General features: G+C 32.7%; 1 long non-coding RNA gene across 1 annotated transcript; it reads right to left on the reverse strand.

The window, feature by feature from the left end:
• LOC132168605 (uncharacterized) lies at positions 1 to 915 on the reverse strand. The gene is made up of 3 exons (XR_015912793.1): positions 824 to 915; positions 551 to 662; positions 1 to 147 (listed from the first exon to the last, which is right to left on the reverse strand). It is a non-coding gene; the product is annotated as an uncharacterized LOC132168605 (long non-coding RNA).
• Positions 916 to 13,056: the final 12,141 nt, after the last annotated feature.

A 13,056-nucleotide genomic window follows, 5' to 3' on the forward strand; every position in this document is an offset into this window, starting at 1 on the left:
TGTCCACAAATAAATTATAACTATATACATATACATTAACAAAACCTTAAACATACAAGTTAAGTGATTCTCGAGTACATTACGTATAAACACCCCAACAAAAAATCTGGTGAACACCATCATAACGGGTTGACTTCTCCGCACTCACTGCAAATGATTACACAACAATTAGTCAGCAAACAAACACTCGAACAATCAATCAGGAATCATCAAGTCCTAAGCGACTAACTTCGTCAAACTATACAAACGTCATACTCAACAATATTTAACAGTAGTGAAGTGAATAAACAGACGATAAATAACTTCAACGCTATAGCTACACTGCCAACACACACCTTAGAGTACAACGCTATAGTTTCAATGATAATCCAAACTGTGAAAATGATCTAAAATTACAAAGCATATATATGATCTACGCGTATCCAGCATTTCCACAACCACAACACATATTAATTTGTATTCCTAATTCCAAGTATTTTGAGTTAAGTATATACGCTATTTATAAATATTCGATAATAACTGGCGCGAAATAAGTCATATGTATACATACGGGCTTGCTGAACCAGTGGTACAATGTCTTGATAAGCGAGACTTTTGTCCACTCGGGGTCCGTTGTGGGTGTTCGTTTTGATTGTCATCCTCAGCTTCTAGCCTTACGTCATCTACACATATTACGGTATAAATGTGTTATACACATGCATGTATTCCAAAAACATATGAACAAAGTGTGATTACCAAACAAATTTATTAACTATTAAATTGATAGCCATTTCAGAAGTTACTCGTATTACTTTAAGAGAAACAAAAACTAATATAGTTTTACCTGGTCCGCTAGCTACTGAGGACCTCACAATCGCACGGACTGGGGATTCTAAGTCTGGCGGAGCTCTAACATTGGTCACCTCTGGCTCGGAGACATGTTTCGAGCTCTCAAGCACACGAAGTCGGGTCTCATACGCCGCCATCTGTGCAGCCATAAGTGCGTTAAACTCCACAGTAATCTCACACCTCTGCTGTGCCAACTGTGCAGCCATATCTATCTTGTGTTGCTCCCTTTCAGCTCCAAGTGCTCTTTCAATCATTTCCGGGACATTTGAGCTTCTTGGGTTCTATGAGGATGGTTTATAGTAAGAGTAGATGTTGCCGTGCGTAGGAAGAATATTCTTACTAACCCCCCGAACACGACCCGCATATTCTGGCTTAGAGTTGTGCACTTGGGCGTATACGTCGTTTGGTGCCCACCGAATGGTCCCATGAGGAGCGTCTACCAATTCTGCAGGATCGTTTTCCACTAGCTCCTCCATCAACAACTGTAAGTTACATTACATCAAATCATTGTTATTTATGTTGTCCATCACAAATAAATTTTCTATACACAAATACAAATAAAAAGATGAAGGGTGTAAACAACATACAACTCTCTCCTCGACCACCCGATTTGGGAAGCTACCGTCTGTCTTTCGGTGAGTCTTGATGTAAGCCTTCGCTCGAGTAAGAGTTATGCCCGTATTAATTAGCTGCAATTAAAAACCCACAACACAATCCATATGTTAGTATGTATATTAAATTAATGATGACATATATATGTATATAAATGGTAAATGACAGACATACCTCCTCATTGCATAACCTTGCCAAGCTCTTCGAGCCAGTGCAGTGTGGTGTGTTATTCTTGGCTCGTATCTCTCTCATATGCTGAGCAAAGTCCTACACGTACACAACACATATACGTTATTAATTTGTGACACATCTTTATAATATTAAACTGTTACTGAAACTACACAATTGAAATTAACTTAGTAACCTACTTGATACGCGGGATCGCACTATTGCTCCAACAATATATCCACGTCTGTCATGTTGTACTCTTTAAGGAGCTGGGACATCCTTTGCTTCACTATCGCAGGCGTCTCACCTCGTTGAATATGGAGTGTCGCTCTAAAGTCATGTCTCCAACGCCTCAACTTGTCGCCCATGTCACGGAATGCGTCCTTCTTGATCGCCACAATGTCAAAGCCAGGCGGGATATAAAACTGCGTCTGCATAAGTTTCAAATTGAGAATATCGTATTACTAACTCCACCCACACACTTCAAGTTATACAAATGTACAGTAGCACTCAGTTTACTGTGTTTGGTCTTCTCATGAAGTGGCTGGTTCGCGTTTTTAAGTAAGTACTCGTACTTTCGTACGTCACATTCATCGGCTTCATCATGCACAATGTGTTCTTCCTCACCTTCCACCTCGACCTGATGCTCACAATTATCTTCCCTAACTTCGTGCATGCCAAATAAATCACGCAACAGGCTGTGCATATTTCCACCTTGTTCTCCGCTTTCACCCGCATGTACGGTCGGACGGTTCAAATGAGCGTCTTCAACTGGAGCTCTTACAGGCCTCTCGCCGTGAAAAATTCATTGTTGGTATTGTGGCCACATTCCTTTCCCCCCTGTCAAGTGCTCGTAAACCAACCCTGGCGGGTGTTTCCTGTTGTTTCGACACATCTTACAAGGGCACGCAATAAGTCCATTTGGAGTTCTACAATTCCTAACTGCAAAGTCTACAAATGATTTACACCCGTCTCTATATTCCTTCGTACCCCTAGACTTCGTCATCCAACTCTTGTCCATAGCGTTACTATGTACATTAAGTAAGTCGAAGTTAGTTTTGTAATAACCATATCGAAAATATTGCCCACTAATTAATTTAACTACATTTGTTATGAGGACCCTAAACAAAAGCACTAAATTGAAAATAAAAAAAAATGAATGAATATGGAATGAAGATACACTAGCCTCAACCATTCAAGTAACTTTTACAGTATTCAAGGAAAATACACTACTCTCTTCCAACATCGATCGGTGGAAGAGAATAAAAAAATTTAATGGATCACATGCTAGGATTCCCATTTAATAATATTTGTCTTAATATTTGTCTTAACTTTAAATATTAGAAAAAATAGAGGTTGTATTGGCATTTAACTGCATTTTCTATAATATGTTTTCAACAAACCGGATTTGGTCATTCTAATATATATATATATGGCGACAAACAGAAGTAAACCTCGAAATATGCATGCCAATTTATGAAATCTAGTTAAGAGGAGAGGATCTATTTATGATTCGGATCAAATTTTATTATATTTAATGGTATATATGTTTAAATGGCATACAATAAATACACTATTAAATACGAATATCAGGAAATCAAACAAAATATATATATATATATATATATATATATATATATATATATATATATATATACCATTCAAAAGCCTAACAATTAACAAATAATATGCCATTCAAACAATAATATCAAGAAATTAACCAAAACCCCCAAGACTCCTAATATGCCATTCAAACAATAATATCAAGAGATCAACCAAAACCTCCAAGACTCCTAATATGCCATTCAAGCAATAATATTAGGAAATCAACCAAAACCTCCAAAACTCCTAATATGCCATTCAAACAATAATATCAAGAAATCAACTAAAACTCCCAAGACTCCTAATATGCCATTCAAACAATAATATCAAGAAATCAAACAAAACCCCCAAGACTCCTAATATGCCATTCAAACAATAATATTAGGAAATCAACCAAAACCTCCATGACTCCTAATATGTCATTCAAACAATAATATCAAGAAATCAAACAAAAGCCTAAAAATTAACTCCTAATATGCCATTCAAACAATAATATTAGGAAATCAAGCAAAACCCCCAAGACTCCTAATATGCCATTCAAACAATAATATCAAGAGATCAACCAAAACCCCCAAGACTCCTAATATGCCATTCAAACAATAATATTAGGAAATCAACCAAAACCTCCAAGACTCCTAATATGTCATTCAAACAATAATATTAAGAAATCAAACAAAGGCCTAAAAATTAACAAATAATATGCCATTCAAACAATAATATCAAGAAATCAACCAAAACCCCCAAAACTCCTAATATGTCATTCAAACAATAATATCAAGAAATCAAACAAAAGCCTAAAAATTAACAAATAATATGACATTCAAACAATAATGGTTGCAGGAAATCAAACAAAAGCTAAACAAATTTGAGAAATTAAAATGGGTTTCTTTTCACTCCTATATCAAATTTCTCAAACATCAAATTTGAGAAATTTGAGTATATACCTACAGTATAGTATTGGAGAGGGGGAGAGTGTCGGAGAGTCACCTGGGTTCGACGCCGCCGGAGTGACAGAGGCCGCCGGGAGGGAGACAACGCCGGCCAACGTAGAAGAGAGGAAACGAGCGGGGGAGAGAGGAGGCAGGGCGCACACGTGGGAGGAGCTAGAAGCAGAAATGTAGCAACGCCGGAGGAGAACCAAACGGCCGGAGGAGGAAGAGAGAAAAAAATCACTGTTTGGGAGGGGATACACGGTGCTGGCGCGCTGGACTGGAGGGAAAGGAAAGGAAGAAGAAAAAGAAGAGGGAAAAAAGAGGAGAACTTTGGAGGAGAAGTACTCGTGCAGGGGAAAAAAAATTTTAAAAAAATAATTTTTGGCAACTTAGTAACGTGCCACGGGTGGCACGTTACTAATTAGTAACGTGCCACACGTGGCACGTTACTAAGTTGCTAAAAATAATTTTTTTGAATCTTTTTTTTTTTTAAAAAAAATATATATATAGTGTCAAAAAATGTATATTGTGTCGAAAAATATATATATATATAGTGCCGGAAAAACACTTGTTGGACTAGGATTTTATTCTGTAAAAAATTGTGTCGGAAAAACTTCTTCCATCTGGATGTATAAAATTGTCATATACAGAGACTAAAACTATATTGTTTCGACTTGAGGAAACGAACTTAAATAAATACATAATCACATAGAAATATATAATTTGTCTTTTACATATTATAAGAAGAATTTTAAAACTTTTGGGGCCCCCCAATGGTATATGTGAGTCCGCCCATGGTCATATAATTATGCTAACCCATTACTCGCTGAAATGGGTTACCAATTTTTTAATAATGTCTTTCTTGATTTTATGTATTTTTCCCTACATTTTTTATAGGGGTATTTTTATCATTTTAGTTCAAAAAGGGTTACCTTACAAACTTTTTTTGTAGTTTGAGTAGATATTAATGCAATATTTAATTTGAGAGATATTAAAAAGTGAGTGTTAGCTAGTTTCAAGATTTGTTTTTTTTTTCTTTCAAATTTTTAAATAAATTGACAACATGCATATACTAAAATGATTTATTTAGTTTTCATAATAATTTTGTTACATTTTATAATAACATATACTAAAGTAGCTACGAAGAGATCCAATTGTTGCTCAAGTACAAATTAAATTATTCATATTACTGCACTAGTATATAGATAAAGCTTTCCATTTGATATATTTATCATATTGTAATGATAATTAAACTATTTAATTGTGATTTTTAGAAATAATATTCTAGACTATATACAGAGTTGCTAGTATTTTTTTAAATACATATATATATTTTTAAAATAACAAATATGTAACCAAATAATATTAATGGTATTAATTAATTTGACAAAAAATTAGTAACGTGTCAGTTTGGCACGTTACTAATTTGTAACGTGTCATTTTGGCACGTTACTAATTTGTAACGTGTCAAACTAACACATTACAAATTTGTAACGTGTGGAATTTCACACGTTACTAAAATAATTAGTAACGTGTCACTCTTTGACACGTTACTAATTTGTAACGTGCCAAAAAGTAATGAATAGTTAACACGTTACTAATCAACATAATTTTTGTAGTGATAGCTGAACTAAGGCTTCAAGAAACCTTAAAATTGCAATCAGACACGATGTGTTTGATCATGTTAAAGGGATGATTGATTCTTAAGGTTTTTGGCCCTTAAGGATTGATCCTTTGTAGAGATCATTAAGCATTTTCTTTAAAGTAATGCTTGGGTATATGCACTTATGTGTATAGTCTACTACAGTGCAAAGCACCGAGTGCACGTACGTGCATTTGCGTGGTAGTGAGTTGTAAGGCGCTAGTGGCATCTTGATTGGGCACTTGGCATTTGGCATCAGAGCTTAGAACAATGATGACCATTTATTTTTGAATGGTCATGATTTTTCAATCTAGCTAGTGGTTTGATTTGAACCATAGGTTTTTATTTTTTTATTTTTTATTTTTTAAAGGTAAATACTAAATCATATGGTAGGATTTACTAGATCGTTAGTAAAGTCAATTGTGAGATCAGATTGAGCTTAATCTAACAGTTAAGATTTAGTGATCGTTACTAACAATTACGATCTAATGGTTATAATTAAATCATCTTTGATAGTATTTTACTCTTAACGGTCAGAATTAAGCATTTGTTGAAATGTGATGATCAAATATAATGACCATCAAAATATGATTTGCTAATTAATGTTAATTAGTAGTTTATGACTATTGGATTTAACGTTATATGACTGTTGGATTTACTGTTAATTTCGAAATTAAGTGACATTAGTGAACATACATACATAACTGCTACCTTTAACACTACAAAATTACAAATAGTTCAATGCAGTCTAGTTTTCAACACATAAAATTCCCTCTTCTTCTGTTTTCTCTCAAACACCTTCTCTATTTTAAATTCGAGTCTTTATTACTTGCTAGAATAGAATATCTGAGGGTGTTCGGGTTTAGTTTGGTTTGTGCAAAATGCAACTAATTAAACAATAGAGGATTTATGGGATTCATTGTATCTTGGAAAAATATTTATTGCAACCCTTTGCATACCAAGTCTAGTGGGGCAAATAATTTCTTAAGGAAAATAACATTGTAACACACCTTAGGAGCATTTTGATTTTTATTTTATCTTTACTATTTTTAACACATTGTACTCTCATTAACTTTACTTGAATGATGTTTATAGTAGAGAGGTCTCTCTATTTATGAAAAACTATGTTAGGTGGGAGAATACAAAATATGGTATCAAATCTCTAAGATTTTATTACAATCAAACCCAAATGGAGAATATTTTAGTATCAATGTAATATGAAAATATATATATATATATATATATATATATATATATATATAACAACCATCAAGGGACAATGTAGTCTGTATTTGTTAGAGTATTAACTGTAATAGTTTGAGTTTATACACTGTCTTTATAATTCATCTCATTTATTCAAGAGATGTTTGAGCCATACACATGAGGAAAGAGTTAAAATATTAATTAAATAATTAATTTTATTATTTTTTATCAATTTAAACTTTTAGAATAAACAATAATTTAACAATAATTATAATATGTAGACCAAGTCGAGGGTGGGATCCTAAAAAGCAGAAACACTAATAATCATTTTCCTAGGAAAGGAAAATTTTGATATTTTCTTACATGAATGTCCTTTTAATTCGTTCCCTTTTATTGATTTTTTTTTAATGGTAAAAGTTGCATTGCAATGATTTAATTAGGGAAAAAAATATAAAAAAGCCCTCTAAACTACAAGTCGTTTGCAATATAGCCCTCCAATATTCAAAAGGTACTAAAGTAGCCCTCCAAACTACCAAAATGTATAAAAAATGCCACTTATTTTTTTATATTCCTATAATACCCCTATTCTTTTAACAAATAAAATAATAAAATAATTGTAAAAAAAACCAATGGGCGAATAAATACAAAAAAAAAATGTTTTTTTTGGAATAAATAAATAATTTAGGCCAACTACAGTGACTATTCATGTCGTATTATAGTAAAATCAAAAGTACGGTTCTTGAGATATTAAAAAAAAAAAAAAACAAACAAACAATTTAGTCCCTAGAGTCAAATTTTGTTAAAAAATTGTTTTTATTCGCCCTGTGATTTTACTTTAATACGACATGAAGCAATTTGTAATTTAGGTTAACTACGGTGACTAATTATTCATTTATTCCAAAAAACTTTTTTTTTTTTTTTTTTTGTATTTTTCACTAATTTTTGGCCTTTTTTTTTTTTTTACAATTATTTTATTATTTTATTTGTTAAAAAGTTAGGGGTATTATAGGAATAAAAAAAAAGTAGCATTTTTGATACATTTTGGTAATTTGGAGGGCTATTTTAGTACCTTTTGAACATTAAGAAGCTATATTGCAAACAGCTAATAGTTTATGAGACTTTTTTTATATTTTTTTCTATTTAATTATAAGCCTAAGGAGTAAATTAATACAATTGATGGTTTAGAGACGTAGTTGATAATAAGGGTCAAAGTTGGAGGACGAACGTAGTAGTTGAACCGCTGCTTAAAGATTGAAAGTCAATTTTAGCTTGTGCATTTTTCAATGGGCGAAATGGACCGTTTCTCTTTGGACTTTTTCGATCCTAGGTAAAAATTAATATTCAATTTGAGTTGAAGCAATTGTTTAAAAGGAGAAATTTTAGTTTAACCCTCCGAATTTTCATGCGATTTGACAAACTCTTTAAACTTTTAAATCTCTCATTTTAAACTCTGAACTTTCAATTTCTCTCAATTTGAACCCATCCGTCATATTTTAAACGTTATATAACATTTATACTCCTAACTTTTGTATAAAATTTCAACTTTATCCTTAAGTCCATAACTTTTTTAATTTTTTTTAAAAATGAAAATTAGGAATATTTTGTTCTTTTCTGATATTTTTAACTGCTAAAACTAACGAAGGGGTCCACATTAAGAGAAATTGAGAGTTTAAGGGTCAAAAGTGAGAGATTTAAAAATTTAGGAGATTTGTCAAATCGCGTAGAAGTTCAGAGAGTTAAAGTGAAGTTTCTCCTTGTTTAAACGACTTTGCTGTAAACATTTTCAATTGCATTATTTTGGTACTATGTACCTAAAAGATTATACTGAAATCATAGTGAATTGTTGGCCTCTTTATTGTGCATATTATTTAAACATATTATAATTTCGTCAACCTTCGTTGCATTCAAACCTACTTTTGTTGGTTCAATTAATTATGTTGGTTAGTTGTGTGCATGTTTTTTTTTTTTTTTTTTTTTTTTTTTTTTTTTAATTATTATTATTATTATTATTATTTTAATTTTTAATTTATTTTCTCTGATGGAACACACTCAATTGTGGCTTATCAGTACCAAAATTTAGTGCAGCAGCTGATCCATACCGGCATTGTTTTATTGATTTGTTTTGTTGGTTGTGGGTGTCTGTGACAAGTACAGCTTACTTATAAAACATTCGTTTGCTTTTACTTTTATATTAAAAATTTAACATATCTATAAGAGATATCTTATGGAATATTCACTAACAAATTTGAAGGGATTTGCTTTAGCAGTAGAAAAGTTAATAGTTTGATTTGATTTAAGAAAATCCATGAAAACTTTACAGTACTTTTTTTGTAACCCAAGCTGAAGTGTTCGTTTAACAGTTTCAAAATATATAATTTTAAAAAATAACAATTTCAAATTTAAGTTAAACATTGGTAAAATCGTTGTTCAGATTTTGAAATTGTGCATTTGAAAAATACACCATTTGCATTCAAACCGCTATTTTTTATAAAAAAAAAAAAAAAAAAAAAAAAAAAATTTACACTTAAAAAAGACAATTTTTACGATTTTGCGTAAAAATATATGTTTAATATGCGAAATCGCAAGACTAAATGCACTTTTAAGTACTGCAAGGTCCTACTCAGAACATCTTCAAAAGAATAATCAAATCTCTAATAATAGTAAAATCTGACTATTATGGATGCCTTTTCGTTTCTAGCAGAATATGCAATTTAACTTTTTTTTTTTTTAAAAAAAAAAAATTTAGAACACTATTCACACTATAAACATTGTTTATTATTTTTTTTCTCTCACTTTCTTTCTTTACTTTATCTCTCTCCTCCTCTTTCTCTCATAGTCTCTCCTACACAAAATAATTTTTAAAGAAAATAAAGAATCTGTTGGAGTATATATATATATATATATATATATATATATATAATTAAAGAACAGTTAAAGATAAAAAATTTATATTTTTCAGTAACTATTTTGCATACTTTTATCTGAGATGCTCTGAGTAGGGGGGCCAATTATTTGAGTGGCAAGGAGCAAGAGGTTTGATGCCCTGCTTTAGGCAGAATTTAAGGTCAAGTCACGTAACAAAAATGGGACACAAAAAGAGGAAAACAAAAGAGAAAAAGGAGATTGGATGGCGTATGTTGAGTTGATGAAGTTAGAATATAGACCCCAACTCTGTGTTGGGTTGGTTGGACTTCAATGTTTCTCCATCACTTCTAAAGGCCAATGGCATCATCCAAATGGGATATACCAAAGGCATTTTTTTTTTGAGGAATAATTCCACGTCACTCTGAACTCACAAATCCACTCGACTCTATCTATTGGCCTGGTGGGTCTGTTTTTTGGGAGAGGAAAAGGGAGAACACCATCTCTTTTCTCCTCTTTTTTTTGGAAGAAATACGTTTATTTATGCTTTCTTTTGTTTTTTATGTATAATTTTCTTCTTAGCTTTCTTTTTTGGATCCATTTTCTTCACTTAAAACCTCATACACTCCTCCTACCCAAACCCCCCCATCTCGAGAAGGATTGGATATCCCATTGGTCTTTGGACACTTTGAGTTTTGAGGATCTTTCTATAATTGATTGGATTAAATTTATTATTAGACCTTATTTTTCACTCAACATAGAGGCCAATTGCAAACACCACTTCCAACTTTTTGCCTCCCTTATTCTTGACCGAAATTTGGCAGACTAAAAACAGTCACCCATAACAACTCCTCGATCCCCCAATGTTCTGCTTCTCTCAAAACAATTCCCCCTAAATCAAATTAGGTAAACTTTGATGAGAGCATTGGAAATTCTCTCTCAACCTTAGCAGCAATAGCTACTTCCTCTGCTGGGTTCATTCTCTTCACTGAAGCCAAAGTCTTGCTTGTGACGTACGTAAATGATGGTGAAGCACTTGCAGCTCTCTTTGCTGCAAAATTAGCCCCTCAACACAACTATCAACAATTTATCCTTGAAGGTGACTAAAACATTTAAGCTTTTTCTCTTCACACTACAAAAATCAGTTTTTTTTTTTTTTTACCATTGACTTCTGACGTGTCTCAATGGTTAAAAAAGCGGGTGTCAAAAAATCCGAGTTTTTGACGTGTCAATGTTAACATGTTAGAAATTTCTGACATGTCAGAAACTGGAACGTCAAAAAACTTTTTTTGATGTTCCAGTTTTACCACGTCAAATTTTATTGACGTGGTGATTTTTATCACGTCAAAAATTTTTTTTGGTACTTCCTCAAGATTTTTTATTTTTTTTTTGAAAGTAAAAGGTTTATAAAGCAAATAGTTTCTCAAGAGATTAGTTTTTTGTGAAAATCGACTGCAAATTTGCTTGCATGATTGAGTTAAGAGTGCTCTCATGTTTTCTTTTTTAAACTCCTCTAGGCAGGCCTGGACTCGACTAGTAAAATGGGTAGGATTAGAATAATATGGGTCGAAGGGGTGATAGGCTTGAAAGGGATTTGGGCCGCGTGGATAAATGGTAGACCAGACCCACGTGGGCCTGGCCACAACCTGCTTCGAGAGGCCGAAATCTGCCACAATTGCTCTGTAATTCTCATCCAGAAGTATATTTTCTGGCTTCACATCAAGGTGCAAGACCCTTGATCGGCAATCATGGTGGAGGTAAGACAGTGCTTTAGCAACATCAATGGCAACTCTGTACCTTGACTCACACGACAAGCACCCACCACGCCGGTTCTGGGGTTCCCTTTTTGGGAAAATCCAACAATCCAATGACCCATTTGGGATGAACTGATCATAAACACGAAGCCTAGGCATCCCAGGACAGCAACAATAGCCAAGAAGCTGCAACTTCTGATCTGAACTCCTTCTCCCCGCGCTCCTCTCCATTGTTAATCCTTTTCACAGCAACTGCAGTGCCGTCGTTTAGGATCCCTTTGAAAACGGTTGCGGAAGCTCCTTGGACAGCTCGAGAAAGACACGAGAAACCAGGATGAGAATGATGAGGGCAGCCACTGTTGTAACACAACTACGTTTGCTTTTTTGTTCTCCATCAAAGCTTCATTGCTGTTGTTTCTGAGTAGAAACTTTCATTTCTTGTGTGAAGGATTTTCTTATGTAGGTAAGCCATTTCCAGACCCAGACCCAGGCGTGGGTCTGCCCGCGACCCAGCTGGTCTCTCACGGGCAGCTTGTCCCAAAATTGTTTTGTCTTTTTCCTTTACCACGTCAGTTTGTAAGGTTTGTTTGTAAAGGGTGTTTGTAAGTGTAGTAATTCTCAAAGCAGATAATAATTGAGTATACAATAACCGATTTTATAATATATTATATATATTAAAAATAATAATAATTAAAATGTGCCATGACCATTGACCCTTGCCATTTTAATAAAAATGTTAAATCATTAGGTAGTGATATACTGCACGCTCCGCGTGCACCAACAATGATGCACGCTGGGTGTAAATTTCTTTTTTTTTTTTATTATTATTTTATTATTTTAAATTAAAAAAAAAAATTTATGCTTGGCGTGCATCATTGTACAATGATACACGCTATATCATTACCCTAAATCATTATTTATTAACATTTTGGGATAAATAGTAATTTTTTTTTTTTTGAAAGTAGTAATTTAACATGATATCAAATTCAAAAATTTTGGATCGAACCTTGACTCCGTAAAACTTACCCACTATTTTAATTAAATGTTCCACGTAAAAATCATTTGTCTTTATTTTATTTTTATTTCAATATTTTTTTTTTCATAACTAAAGGTTTCGAGTTCAAAAATTTAGTATTTAACTCCATCATTCACCTCGATTTAATTAAAATATTTGATGTGTTGAGCCAATCACCTATTAAATGAAAGTTTAAGCTTACACATGAGAAATAATGTTAAAATAATGATTAAGTGATTAAATTTATTCATTCTTATTAACTTAAACTTTTGGAACAAATAATAACTTAACATAGTATTAAAAATGATAGATGTTTGTGTATTTGGCAAAACATTCCTCTTTCATCTTTTTATTTCTCCAAAAGAAAGAAGCCAATATCTTCTTCTTTTTTTCTTTTCCCTTTTTTTAAAAAAGTTTTTTTTTTTTTTTTTATTACCA

This window comes from Corylus avellana, chromosome 7 (assembly GCF_965113065.1).
Source record: "Corylus avellana chromosome 7, dhCorAvel1.hap1.2, whole genome shotgun sequence".
Classification (NCBI taxonomy): Eukaryota; Viridiplantae; Streptophyta; class Magnoliopsida; order Fagales; family Betulaceae; genus Corylus; species Corylus avellana.